The sequence below is a fragment of the Sinohyriopsis cumingii genome, chromosome 15 (genome assembly GCF_028554795.1).
Source record: "Sinohyriopsis cumingii isolate HCF-2022 chromosome 15, ASM2855479v2, whole genome shotgun sequence".
In the NCBI taxonomy this organism is placed as follows: domain Eukaryota; kingdom Metazoa; phylum Mollusca; class Bivalvia; order Unionida; family Unionidae; genus Sinohyriopsis; species Sinohyriopsis cumingii.
Window position 1 is genome coordinate 95,402,536 of NC_142975.1, and position 15,347 is coordinate 95,417,882.

Below are 15,347 nucleotides of genomic sequence, written 5' to 3' on the forward strand. Positions count from 1 at the left end.
TACCAGACCCTTCGAACCTGGCTTAGTGTCAAGATGAATTACTTGAGGTCTTACTTGTCCCTCTATGGGGCCTCAGGACAGTCATGGCATTACGCATGAGGATTATGCAGTAGGCTACGCTTTGTGGGCTCCTGATTTCACTCCAGACCAAGGCAGCGACAAGGGTCATTTTGACCTACTAAAATCTGGACATATTCGTGTGTAACTTCAGTTCGCTAAAGCTCTACCTGAGACGGTGAACGTCATCCGGTATGCCGAATTCGATAATAACAGAAATCAACAGTTTGAGAGAAGTTATTAGAGACTATTGGAAGCTACGGAATACTGTATCCCTCTTCGAACAGTGGATAATCTTTGGAATGGGAGGATACCTTGGAAGCAGAACCCCAAGCAAAAGACGAAAAGTAGATAGTAAACGAAGTCCAGAGGCCAGAACAAGAACAACATTTACTTTCCTGCTTAGCCACTTGGCAGAAGAAAAAAATACGGAATTGATCAAGAAAGACTGCTATGGATGTCAAAACGATCATCCAAGTCGACTTCAACTCGATACATGTCTGATGCTGAGTCAAGAAGAAAACTTGGACGAGTATCTGGACAAAGCTTGGAAGAAGCCGTGTTGCATCAAGGGTATAACGACTTGCGTGATCATTCCTCAACTCCACTGATGACTCTAGAGATCAATCACATCCAAGCTCTCTTGGCGCAGAGTCCGCAGACAAAGCGAAGAAACGGTTTCTTGTCAGACATTTTCAACCAAAAGGTCAGGATTGAATTGATCACTTATCATTAACTGAGAAGAAAAATAACAAGAACAAATAACACAGACATGGATACCTTAAACTATTTTTTAAAGGGATCATCTGATTTGCTTTTGGAACCGTTATTATTTTCACTTTACTACACCTAGACATGCTACCAGATTAACATTACAGTAATGAAACCTAGACTTTATGGAATATTTTGTTCTTAAAACTAAATGATTTGAAAACACTGACTTATCCATTCGCTTAACAATAATCATCTAGTTGCCATGAAGTCGGCGACATGTATTTAAACTCTCTCTGACTAGCTTACTTTTGAGAAGGAGTTACCTACACTTATTTTAATTCATTTACTTCTTTTTCAAACAATAAAGAGTTATCAGCCCTCTGTAATTTTCACGTAAACAATCATACAATAGATGATAAAGACCGATTAGGCTGATAGTGTTTAGGTAGATTGATCATGCATTTAAAGAAATAGAAATGGCTATAATAATTATGGATGCATGCTTTAGTAAGCATGCCTGTAGAATAAATCTTACACGAGTTACATTATTAACATGTACAACTATTACCTAATTGCTATACAATAGGCGAAATGCATCAAACAAATCTTTGAGAAGCCGATTATTTAGGGTCGGGAATCTCGGCATATAATGCAGCCTGCAATCTTTCCATGGCTGTGTTAGGGCTTGAAGTCCGCGTACCATGAAATGAATACATTTTTATTAAAAGGAAAAGAAGCTTGTCGAACATCCTTTTAATGAAAATTGTATATGACTGGTTTATAATTGATACAGCTTACATGCTGTACATATATTTTATTTATATCACATGCAAATACACGTGCTTGCACTTTGAATGGAGTTTCCGATTGACTACAGGCAACTGTGTATTGACCGAGCGAATGAACTACATCCCTTCCTAGTTTATCCACTACAAAATGCAGTATGTGTCTTTTGTTGCTTTTTAAAATTACCTACGCAACTGTATAAACTGATTGTTTTCTTGTTGAGTTTCTATTCCTTACATTAATAAAATCAATATAAGAATTATTTATTATTTAAAATTGAAAGATGGCATTAATTAAGAAAGTAGAGCACTACAAACACATGATTAGCTCAGTCATTGATACGAACGATCATCCCTTCACGGACCAGCTTATGGAAATTAGTGTGGAATAGAAACCTAGCAAAATCATGAACAAACAAGAGGTAATTAAAATATTTTGATCTATTTACAGTTGATCTAAATCATTATTCCGCTTTAATAACAATACTAACGACTATAAACTCCGTCTGTCCGTCTCTCTCTCTCTCTCTCTATCTCTCTCCCTTTGGTCGGCTTGAATTAACTTTAACCATCATTCATAAGTTTAGAGGCATCTTGGGATGACACAAACGAAAATTGTCCTGTTAGCAAGTCTTTTCATAGATTTTCGCCCGTATCTCGCTAATATGGTCCAGAGAGAGAGAGAGGGTGGGTGCGGTGGGTGGACATTTTCATATTTAATTAATGATAATCGATTTCAGAACATTATAATAGGTTTAAGAAACAACAACTAAACATTAGATACACACCAGTATGGATGGCTCCGGTGGACTAGTGGTTAGTGCGTCCGCGTCGGATTCGGTAGGTCGCTGCGGGTTTCAACCACGGCCGAATCATACCAATGACTCATAAAAATGGTACTGCTGCCTCGCTTGGCGCCCATCATTAAGAGGTTATTGTTAGGACTGGTCGGCCTGGTGTCAGGATAATATGCATGGCGGGGGACATCTTGCATGTAGCGTTGCAAGATATCATTATAAACTGCCACACTGCAGTACACATACCGTTACAACGAACCATAGTATTGTATGTTACTTGGTTTAAATTCAATTTCAAGGTTGTAATGCATCCCAAATTCTTTATCTCACTCACTCCAGGTTTCTGAATACGGAAAGCAGAACGGATTGCAATGAAATTGTGTATTCATTTAGAAAACGGGGATTATCAATATTTTCATCGTTATTCTCATACGTCACTAGTGATTAATAAGTTGACAGAGGCAAAGGCGCCGTTGCAAGAATGTTTATATATGCATATTATTGCCTTACGAGTGGATCACAAATTGACACACACACACACACACACACACACACACACACACATATATATATATATATATATATATATATATATATATATATATATATATATATATATATATATATATATATATATATATATATGTAACTGACAAAATAAAATATAAATATATAGTACCTGTTGTCAAAACTTGCTTTAAATATTCATGTTATATCACGGATTACAAAATTGAAATTATACAATTTAACATGGATAGACTGATTACAGAAACCATGGACTATTTTGCAAAAGAAGATTACGTTATATGTAATCATGCACAAAAGTGATGATATATGTACTTTGATGAGATCGCATAATATGAAAAGTGCAAATCGTAAAGAATTACTAACTATACACGACGTCTCTTAATTTTTTCGCTTTCCCACGGGAAAATGCCCGAGACTAATATAAACTTCTTCCTGGTATCAGGCAAGTATATTCTGAAAGTCCTAATAACAATAATACGAGTGTTTATTATCTTCTGCATCAAATTGATGAATTGTGCTAGTAACTGAGATAGATGAGGGGGAGACCATGAAATCAAATTCAGTTAATTTTTATTCCTACTTTTATCAATATGCAATTGTTTACATGCAAGATATTGCATTTAAACAATTTCAAGTTCATGATCTCTCCTCCAAGAAAATGAACCTAATCGGACCAAATCAGCACTGTTGTGTCCATATTAGACATCAGATCAGCACCATTTTTGTTTAGAACAGACTAGACATCATACGTTTTTCCGCGAAGACCCGATGGCTATATAACTTTCTATTATTGGGTAGAAAACGATTTTCAAGATGCTTAAATTTAGGACCAAGACATTACAAGAAGTATGTAGGTGAGAACCTCATATTGGTGCGACTATCCACTATCCAAGTAGCGACAACAATATTGTCAAGATGGATGCTGCGTTGGTTATATTGAATGTTTAAGTGGCATCATTTTCATTTAGAATCAATTAGATTATGTGTGATAAACATTCATGGCAATACTGAAGATCGAGTCGTACCAGCAGACAGTGCTTCTTTACGATGTGTTGTCTTCACATTTTTGTAAGGTAAATCCAATGAGCATAATTCACTTAAAGTGATCGTGCATGTGAATATCTGAACAATTTTATTGAATTTTATTGTAAAATACCACAATTGAAACAAGGCATTTCCTGAGAAGAATATGACTAAACTTGGTATCCCCTTCCGCCTTATTCTAAACTATGCACCAATCATTTTTAGACTAAGGATGGGAGCGGGTTATGTACAATTGTAAATTGCCATTCACTTTCTCAGCTCCCCTTGATTGAAACATACTCAATTTCAGTTCGAAATACACTTCTAGACCAATGGTAGCAGGGGAACCCCATGATGCGATAATCGTCAGGTTCCTTTCCACTGTTCGCAAAATATCCATTCTAACAGCGGTATTTTGCAATAGAAGCAACATTGGTGGTGGTTTGTCCTTGTACATATTATAAAGGTGGTACAATGCATGGATTTTTTGTATCTCGATACAAATGTGGGAAGTGGCCAAGACTCTAGATACTGCTGTCATATTCAAACGCAACTTTAAAAACATGTAACAACGCTTGTGATGTATATTTAATTTGTATATGTTGGCCTTTATGATGAATTGTTACGTATTTCTAAATTGTGGTATTGACCTTGGTCAGTAATTGAGTTTAATACCTACCTGACAACACTCTTCTTTTTGTGTAAACAATACAATACATAACTAATATTTATCTATGATTTTATATTATATATTAATATCAATATTACATGAGATAAACGTTTACTTGCGTTTGAATTTAGGACACTGGTGCTCCTTTTGGTAATTACAAGTGTACTTGCTGCATTACATGTTCGTAACTGAAGTTTTAGTAAGAGACCTGACCTTATTTCAAACTAAAAATATTCTCGAAATAACTTTCATCCTGGTTATATTATTAAAACTGGGTCTTTTGCTTAAATTGGGAGAAGCAACAGAACTTCTTTATTGCATGTCTTAACATCATTTTTCAGTTTTTGAGGTCTCCGTTTCGGTTGCATTTCAGATAATATTTCAGAGGATTCATTTCTTTAAATTATTCACTGGAATTGCAAGGTACTCATTCTTACTTCTATGACTAAATCACTATTTTAGAAGTGCACTGAATTGATTTAAGACGTTTTAGATTATATCACCCAGATACATGAAGATTCTTTACACATTAGCACATTCGAAGCTATAGACATATCAAGTTCAGTATTGGAATTTGTTTGCATCTCTACTGGAATTTATTTGAAGAAGAGAAAGACAACCGCAATTTCATAAATAGGAAAGAGAGAGAGAGAGAGAGAGAGAGAGAGAGATAGGGAAAATATGCAAATGGAGTGTGTATTTGTGTGCGATTTGGATATTTATCATAGCTTTAACAGGTTTTCAATCATATCACTACAATGTCTGCAAGGTAGTAGTATATAGTCATGTCTAGCAATGGGGTATCACGCGGCTGTCCTACAAGGACACATTATCCTAACACCAGGATAACAAGTGCCAACATTAAACTCTTAATGCTGAGCACCTAGCGCGGAAGCTGTACCATTTTTATCTCTTTGGCATGACTCGGCCAGGGTTCGAACCAGGAACCTCCCCCATCCATGCCTGATGATATAGCCACTAGGCCAACTGAGTGGTCTATAGGCAAATAAAAGAGAAGAGATGAAAAAACAGAGAGAAAAGAAGAAATGGGGAAATGCAATTTAGATTTAAAAAAAATTAAAACTGAAAAGTGAAAAGATGCCCTCCCTTTACATGCACGCTTGTGTTTTGATGCTTCCATAAATAATAGGTTAGTATCAATTGTTAGAGAAGAGGAAGTAGATAAATATGGCCAAGAGAGCCTTGAAATATATTTGTACAAAGTGTACTTATTGGCAAAGGTAGTACAATCTACACTTCATTGTCATTGCAACAAAGTATTAATTATGCTGTGGTTAAGGAATGTATCTTGAGGGGTGATGAGTTGGTACCTGATATATATCAAAACAGGTTAGGAATTTCAAAATGGAAACTGGATAGACCAATATTGCAACAAGAAAGTGCATGCTATTTCTGATTGTTAAAGATTGAAAATTAAGCAACATAATAAAGGCAGACTTTTCAGAAAGACTCCTATTTTAACAGACCATGGTCACAGTCCTGTACTGAAAGCAATACATGTGTTGGATCAAACAAATCAGTCTGTTTTTATTATTGAGAATTATAAGCCATTTATTTTGAAAGGTGATATATCGCCTGTGGGCAATTCTACCAAACCCATCCCGATTAAAATATTAAGGGACACAGGATGTTGTCAGAGTCTTTTATTATCAGGTACATTGCCTTTATCTGAAAATAAATCTGTTCAGAATGTTCTTATTCCGGATGAAAAGTCAGGCCTTATTTTTTTTTACAGTGTAGTGAAATCATGAACATAGGATTACGAAACGCAGTGATCCACCTACTGAGTTGCTATGGCCACCTACCAAATACTGTTTCACATTATAATTAAATTAAGCCAGATAAGCATGTATGAATATGACACATATTTTACTGCATACAGTAAATGTTCATCTCCACAAAAATGTTTGATATGAAAGATGCAACCCAAATAAAGTCATTTCAGTCAATATGCATGTCATTACTGAATAAATGCAAGAAGCTGGTCACAGCCTGCATATTGAGCCCACTCATGAACAACATTCAAAATGCTGGTTAGGAGGGGCCCCGAGAGGCCGAGTGGTCTAAAGCGCTCTCCGTTACGGATCACTGACATCTCACCTCTGTCTGCGTGGGTTCGAGTCCAAGGCTCGGCTAGTGTGGGTACGTGGGAAAACCTGCCAGTAGCTTCTCGTGGGTCGGTATTTCTTCCCTGGGTTTTTCAGGGTTCTTCCTCCACCATTAATACTGGCCGCCGTGCATAGCCTATCGTGTGCTGAAAAAAGGCGTTAAACCCTACAACAACAACAACAACAACAACAAAATGCTGGTTACAATGGTATTAAGGTGAAAGAAAGTAAAAATATATGTGCTCCAATGAGGGTAATCAAAGAGTGTTGACAGATGAACAAAAGGACATCAACTTCCATCTGCAAATGACATCACAGGAAGACATATGCAATACTGCTGCATTGTTACATGAAAACATCATCTTATTTATCATTAATGTCTGCATGGAAAATCTATATTATAATCAGATAAGGTAGTTCTTTCCAAACTTGATGAAACGTCACGCTGTCAAATTGTTTTTTGAAGGAATACCAAGAAGCAAGACAACTTCCTTCGTAAAGTGTAGATGTATTTGCGTAATTCAAATAATTTCATCTTTACATATTCAGAGAAAGAAGCAAACAAAGTTTACGTTATCTGCGCTATATAATTCCAATTAGATTTTTTCCCTATGTCCAAGATAATGATAAAACTGAGATGTGGGCAGCAGACCTTTGAACACACCTAAAAAAAGGTGCATGATACATCTGAGAAAGAGAACAGTTGCATAAACAGGTTCAACTGAAAGATGTTTAGTACGTTTCGCCTTCATAATATTCAGACAAACTTAGGTTGGAGCAATACAATTGTAATAGACTTGCATTTAAGGTATGCAATATCCCATTAATATGGTTCCATGGACACCTTGCCATAATAAGTTCCTTCTTATTTGCCTCTTCACATGCTGCTTTTTCTGGTAGCGAATCAGTTATTACAAATTGTCCCAGGTGTCTTTCTACAACTTCCTTCTCCACCGTGAACCATGGTATTCTAGTCATTTTCTTCCTTTTTAACTTTCAGACTTGACTTGCAGTTTTACCTAAAAAACAAAATATTCCCTTTTACTTTCAGATCTTACATTCCCCAAATATTGATACCATTTGAAATAGGAATTATTCAACTGTTTACCATTTAAGAGCTGTTCCATGAAAACATACATGAAACCCAGGGAAGGCACACTTAAAGTGGTTACTCACCCAAAGATACAATTTAGAAATTTCTAATCATTTTAATATAAACTCTGTACAATCAGAGTACCGTGCATATAGTTTTATAACACTGCCTTCCCTGGGTAGCATGTATGTTTAAATGGAACAAGTCTGAGCAATGTAAAGAAACCAATACTGACAATAGGAAACATTAACATTAGGGTCTTGAGTGCACACTGACAAATATATTATTGCAACATGCTATTAATTTGTTTTAACAGCGACAGCTACCAGGAATATTATTTACAAGCACAGTAAATGTAAACGTTTGAATCTCACTATCACAGCCATTAAGTTTATGAGTTGTAGAAAGTAAAAAAGAAGTAAACAAGTTTAATTGTTAACATATTTACAAAAAATATCCAGTCAAAAATGGAATAATGCGCCATTAACTAAATATAATTTAGATATACTGGAACAATTAGTTTTGACATAAGATGAACTCAGTTTAATATTGTGAGATATAGTCATCACCAATTTGTGTTAAACAATCTTGAAAGTACAGCTGTTAGCATTAACAGTAATTTCTTTATTTTAATGTGTAAGCTGGCTGTATGTAATAAATATATTTTTGATGGTGCTATAATGTTCTGAAATAAAATTATTTTGATACAACAAAAGGTCCAAGCAATCTAGTATGATGCATTTAAAAACATGTTATAATCATGTAATTTCAACTTGAAGATGTTACAAAGTAGATATCCTTAGTACATGAGCTCGTCTTCCAATACAGATTATCACGGGTTCTTGCAGTTAGTTGTTTGTGATAACCACCAAGAAAGTAAATCACAGCCGTAGTGGTTTTCGGATCACATCTGGGTTTCTTTAAACATTGCACGTCAATTTAATGCATGTGCTAAACTCCAGGGGCAAGAAGATTAATATATTATCTTCACAAAATTATGCAGTTATGTAAATTTAATTTTCAATGCTTTTTTTGGGTTTTTAATTTTGTATTTCATTACATGCTATTGTAATGTAACGGATTTGACCTTGTCCTAAATTGAGTTCATCTTCTGCTTGACCTGAACTGATTTTCTTTTAAATTTTATTTTGTAAACGAATAATACATAGCTAAAATATTCTCTATATGTATAGGCTTAATATCAGGATCATTATTAACAGAAGAAGTAAATATGTTTGTTTGGGTCTGGGTGTAGGTTTTGAAATTCCCTTGGTTTAATTCACATAGTCCAGGTTCTGCTTTCTAATACTAACAAACATTTTATTTGTGTAAGCATCAGGATCATTCTAGAAGGTTATTGTCAATTATGTATTGGGTTTTGTTTTAAAAAAATGTTAATAGTGACCTGAGATCAAGTAGACTACTATGTAATCTTGTAACTGAGAGCTTTTTCAGTCATGTTTTAAGATCGAACACTTTCATGTTGAGTTATAAGTTGTGTTCAGTATTCTATTCCGGGTTGGAATCTTTTTCTTCAAATTATTGAATTCAAGTGATTATTTTCTCTGGAAATACAAAAGTGTTCTGACAAAAATCTTGGATAGAGACAGTCACTGGAATACACAGTGAATTCAAACCAGGAACTATACTACTGTGATTCAACAAAAAACCGCTACAAGCTACTACAGACACAGCAACACCCTCAGTTTTGGATTTAACTTATAGAGGACTTTAAATGATTAGGAATTGTGTCTCTAATTCTAGGATTATTTGGGATTTAACTCAGAATACTATAAGTTCCTTTTAATTACTGTTTCACTCTGCATTCTAGGCAAATAAATTATTTGTTTAATTTTACAAAGCGTATTGCTTTTCACTCTTTTCTGTTACTTATCTTAAGTGCATATATCTTATATCTTCCTATGATCTGACCCTTAAAATTGTAATCAATCCAATATGGTGAGTTATATTGTTTATTTGGATATAGTTTCATTATCAGATTTTAAGAAGCTAAAAAACTACACATCAGATACGTAAAACACATCAGACAGAAAATGTGTCGCTGTGCACGACACTGTCTATTTATAATACATATCTGGGTTAAATGTCAGCAAAAGGACATATGAATGGATCAAACAAAACTGCAGAATAATCAGACAGACTTTGGATAGCACAATGACAGCATCGTCCTTCAAGTATTTTTAACAATAATGAGAAATATTAGATTGCAATGGGAATAAAAAAATAACAATATGTAAAATGAGGTCTTTAAATTCAAAGTGATTATATCTAAACCAATTAACTGGAATGCCATTTGTTCAAGCTGAATGTCATTTATACCTAACGTTGTGCTTTACATCATTTCATTATTTATAAGACCAGTTATCAAGCCCAATGTTGATATCTTCCAATGAGTCAGGATAATCAGTAGTTGGTTGCCTCAGCAACCCATTCACGTTTTACTATGCAACAGACGTTAGAAGCATTATAAGAAGCTGCTACTAGGGTACCAGTCAGTCATACCATATAGGTCATCACCCCTGATATAGTGGTGGAGGGGCCATGTTCTGCCTAATCAATTACTGATCTATATCATAATCAGCAGTCAACAACAAGGATAAGTTTTCACAAATCTCTCTCATACAGTCCATATTGATAAAACTGCTCAGATTTGATTCTAACTGTGTTAGCCATACACAATTTACTCTGATGCCTTTCTCCTTACATGCGTATATACAGATACAATCATGTATTTTTTTCTTGTGTTGACCATCATTTCAGCAGATTGAAGACTTATGGAAGCAGAAATATGCCTAATATGTGTGAACTATGTGTAACCTTTCTTTTAACAAAGTGGTTAATAACTCTTGATGGTCCAAACATTAAAAAAACTACTTGGTTGTCCAAGAATTAAAAATAAAACAAACTACTTGATTCTATATGGATATACTTCTAGAAGTAAAAAGGCGTAATGGTAATTTCAGTATGACCAAAGCAATTAGACAGCGGTACATGTATGCAGCAGATATTATTTAGGAAATGTGTGTGTGAATTAAATTTTTAATGTAGCTTTAAAATATTTTCAGTCATATCGCAATGACGTCTGCATTGAGAAAGTTTATAGTGATGTATAGCAATTGGCATTATGCTAAAGACATGTAGCATCTTGTCCACCTCAGTCACACAGAACTGACCATAGCAAATGTGGTGACCGATTCGGATCATTTTGGTGGGGGCCCCTGGATTTATGCACGCGACCCTTTGTGAACAAGGTATTTAAAAATAATCTTTAAAACAAGTTTTATATGATGCTGAACTTAATTGTTTTATGATATTGAACTTAAAATCAGTCCCATCAGACTAAGACCGACACTGCTGTTACTTTATTCTGACACCTGACCAACCAGTTCTTGCACTAACATCTTAATGCTGAGTGCTAAGCGAGGCAGCTGCTAGTACGATCTTTAGAAGTCTTTCATATGACCTGGCCGGGGCTCGAACCCACAATCTCCCTCATCCGAGGCAGACACTCTAACTACTAGGCCACCGGCACGGTTTGTTCAGGAAGTAAGACAATTACCAGCCCTAATCCCACTATACTTATCAGGGGTGAAAGCTTACACAGTAAGACTAGGGTAACAGTGCTATGCTGCTCAGTTAGCAACCTTAATGCAAAAGTAGTCCATCATTCAAGCATTATTTTCTAATTCTGGAAACAGTAATGCGGCCAGTGCTTTTAAAATGAAATTCTTTACTGACCACTTAACGGTGCCTTCAACGGGACAACTACTTAATTCATAATAAAGCTAATCATAAAAAAACATTAAATGCTGAATACATGTATGTAATAAAAACTATGCACTATTCATTGATTCTGTATAAGCATGGATAAGAAATGTCAAGACAGAAACAATCATGCTCTGTTTTGACAAGTTATGCCCTCCTTACACACAGAGGCAAGGTTCTCAACAGATTCATTTGACAATTGATTCAAAAATTTCAAGGGCATTTTGTTATATGTCTTCTCAAGGGTTGTAATCTAAAGCTTTCCTAAAGCTTTCCTAACACTATGCTGTATAAGTTTCGATATTGCAGCTATATTAATGTGCTTTATAAACACGAAATCATGGTCTAAAAACAGCGGATGCAATAACAGTTTCATCCTGCCCCATTTTGATGATGTACTGTTTTGAGTCAAAGTCATAACTCCCAGTTCTAGTAATATGACTGAAAAATAGCTAAAGCTACATTAAACAATGCAAATCACACACAAATCCCAGTTCTCATGAGAATGAATTTCTCAATGACAAAAATGTTACTTGCCATAAAAATATATATTACACAAATTGTCCTTTTTTGAATTAGTAAAGTTCTCATCAAAGTCCTTAGAAACTATTTTGATGAAGCAAACCATCCTCTGCCTAAAACAGCCAGATACTAAACATGTGTCGGCAATGTGAAAGACAGTGGACACCTACATCAGTAATACTGTTCAGAATAATGTATTGAAATCTCAATTTCAAAGAAGACTGTTGTTACCGATTTTCTTAGGTGGTTCTTTGTTACCGTAAATACTTTTATAATATATTTAATAGCTGTATCAGTGTCCTTTATATTTGTTTTAGGGGCCCCGAGTGGCCAGTGTCTAAAGCACTCAACGTTCCTGATCAATGCCATCTCACCACGGTCTATGCGTGTTTGAGTCTCAAGCTCGGCTAACGTGGGTACTTGAGATAGCATGTCAGCAGCTTTTCGTGGGTCGCTAGTTCTTCCTATGGTTTTCCAGGGTACTTCCTCCACCAGTTATACCGGCCGCCATACATATCACATCTTGTGCTGAAACCTGAAATTAAATCCTTCAAAACAACATTTGAAAGTACTATGATCTTAAATCTAAGGATAAAAGCAATTTTACTTTAAAAGTCAACTTCTAACAATCCTTTAATCTTGATATTTAACTCAATCTGACCTATATACTTTAGTTCCTTTGCAGATAATCATGAACATGGTAAGAATGATAATAAATTGAAATCAAAATCTTCTCCTGTAACTTTGTCTTTTGACTATGATTTTCTTCACTTCTCGAGGAATGAGTTATGATGGATGCATATGCTTATGCACAATGCCCATTTATTTTTTTATAAAGCTAAATATGATAGGGCATTTTTTTCTAACAAGTAAGCAATTTTAGTATAATACCATCACGATTTTCTCAAATTTTATTATTTTTGCTTTCGAGAAAAAATCTTTCCTCAATCAAAATTATAATAAATATAACAAAAACCTTTGGGAAATTAAAGTGAGTTGTTATGTCTCATTTTTCTGGTAAATTTGAGCTTTTTATGTACTACTATTGTACTACTTTAAAACACTGTTGTCTACCGTAGCATATATTACAACAGTGGCACGGAGAAAAGAAGACTTGTGTGAAGGTGCGAAGTGTGACAAATCTAAACTCAGGTAGTTTGGGAGATATATATTTATGGATGACGTCACCAAGATTTGTATGTGGGAACTATATATTTATGGTCAAATATGACCTAGCTCTGAGCATGGATAATACGTGTATATGTTTATAGCACAAGACAGTGACGTCTTCTGATGTCCAATCTAGGCCAGCTATTAATCATTTGCTAATAATTGCAGGGAGATAGCACATGTAATAGTCCATAACTCTGTATCACTGTAATAGAACTTCATTGAAACAAATATTACAACAGACGTATTTGTCCAAGAAAGCTGTCGCCAACACTGTACGTTGATGTAAGCAATGTTGACTACTGTATATATGTATGGGATAGTCCTTAGTCAAATAAAGTTCGTTTGAGCTTAGTGTGGAAGTGTAGAAGTATAAATAATAATGATACTTAACTTTCTGCAGCAATATACGTGCTGATGTGAAAGTGCTCTCAGATATAACATGCTGACATGGCTATCCCATTCAATAACAACAGCAAGTTCCACTAAATCGAGCTTAAACTATAGTCAAAATATACTTCTCCATTTGTTTGTAACCCCACTCCAATTTAAAAAACAAAATGCACGAATGAGATCAGAGATGCTCAGAACTTAATCAGTTCATTTATTGATTTATAATTTCAAACCTAATTATGCCAATGGTGGCCCTCACACAGTTATCATCTGAGCATTTCACTTCAAACGATGTTTTCAGTTTAAAAGACGACCATGCTTGTCAGTCATTTCTGGTTCCTGGACAAATCGATGTTCAGTGAAGTAGTGTGTGCACAACTACACATGTATGTACATATAAGGAAAATACTATGTCATATGTTTCCGATATTTACGTCATATCAAGCACACACACAAAAATGACAAATACAAATGTGCCATTCCTGTGCATTTACCAAGCGGTGTAATTTTCATAATTATGAGTGGAAAGAGATGTAAAACTAAACTCTCAACATTATGTTAATTTACGGTATTATCCGGCAGTTACCGAATAGGATGAACTATAATACTATGTTGTCTGAGGAAAAGAGTCTCACCCATAGTGTATGCAATATGCTGCCGTGATAGTATGGAAAAACTGCAAAGCTTGAAAGGTGCGGAGGATGCTAGTGTTATTGCCACTAGGGTCACTGTCAGGTTATAAATTCAATGAATAAAATTACTAACATCTGTGCACTTTTTATCACATCAAATATTTGCTATTTACGGAGCACAAACAAACGAGGGACTCTATCTATCTATAGATATGCTGACACAGTCACACTTGGGTTTGGCTATTAAGCCACGGATGGTGTGTGGTCAAAGATGAAGTAAAGACAGTCAGAAGAGTAATGATAGGAATGGCAGAAATAAGTAAAAGGGTGTCAGTGTATATTTTCGTCCCTTTTTATTCAGACCAATCCGGCTAAAAAAGCAGCGATGAGGTATGAACCTCCAATAGGCATAGTCCTGAGAATCACTAGGTCTAACTTGTAGCTGACTAGTTCATTAGAACGTGATTTTGGAACACTCCTGCTTGTGATATACCAAGACAGGATTCAGGCTATAGTAACCAAGTTTGTTTATCAACGAGTCTGTCATGTACAGAGCCTTATTTTCTGCTGGGAGATATATAGTGTCATCAAGAGTGAGAACGGTACTAGTGTGAAAGGGACCAACCATTTACTTTTCAAGGGTATCGGGTACTGAGACATTGGTATTCTATTTTCCTTTCCTTGCCTATCTGACTTTTTAAAACTTTCTTTTTCTTTTTCGGTATTTGTTTGGAATAAATAGCACGAAAAAGCACACTATTCTTCTTGTACTATAAAGTTCATATTCTCTCTCGACAATGAAGTTGAAAAGGAAATAGAGAGAGAGAGAGAGAGAGAGAGAGAAAGAGAGAGAGAGAGACGGTTCTTCGTTTACCAACTCTTATGACATCAATGTGAACTATTTTTATATGGAAATATAATAATCAAGACGTTAGTTATTATATAGTACATGTATTATATAGTACATGCATTATATTGTACATGTATATAGTACATGTATGACAGGTCAATTTTAAGCAATTATACGAGCACCTGTGGATGGAACCGG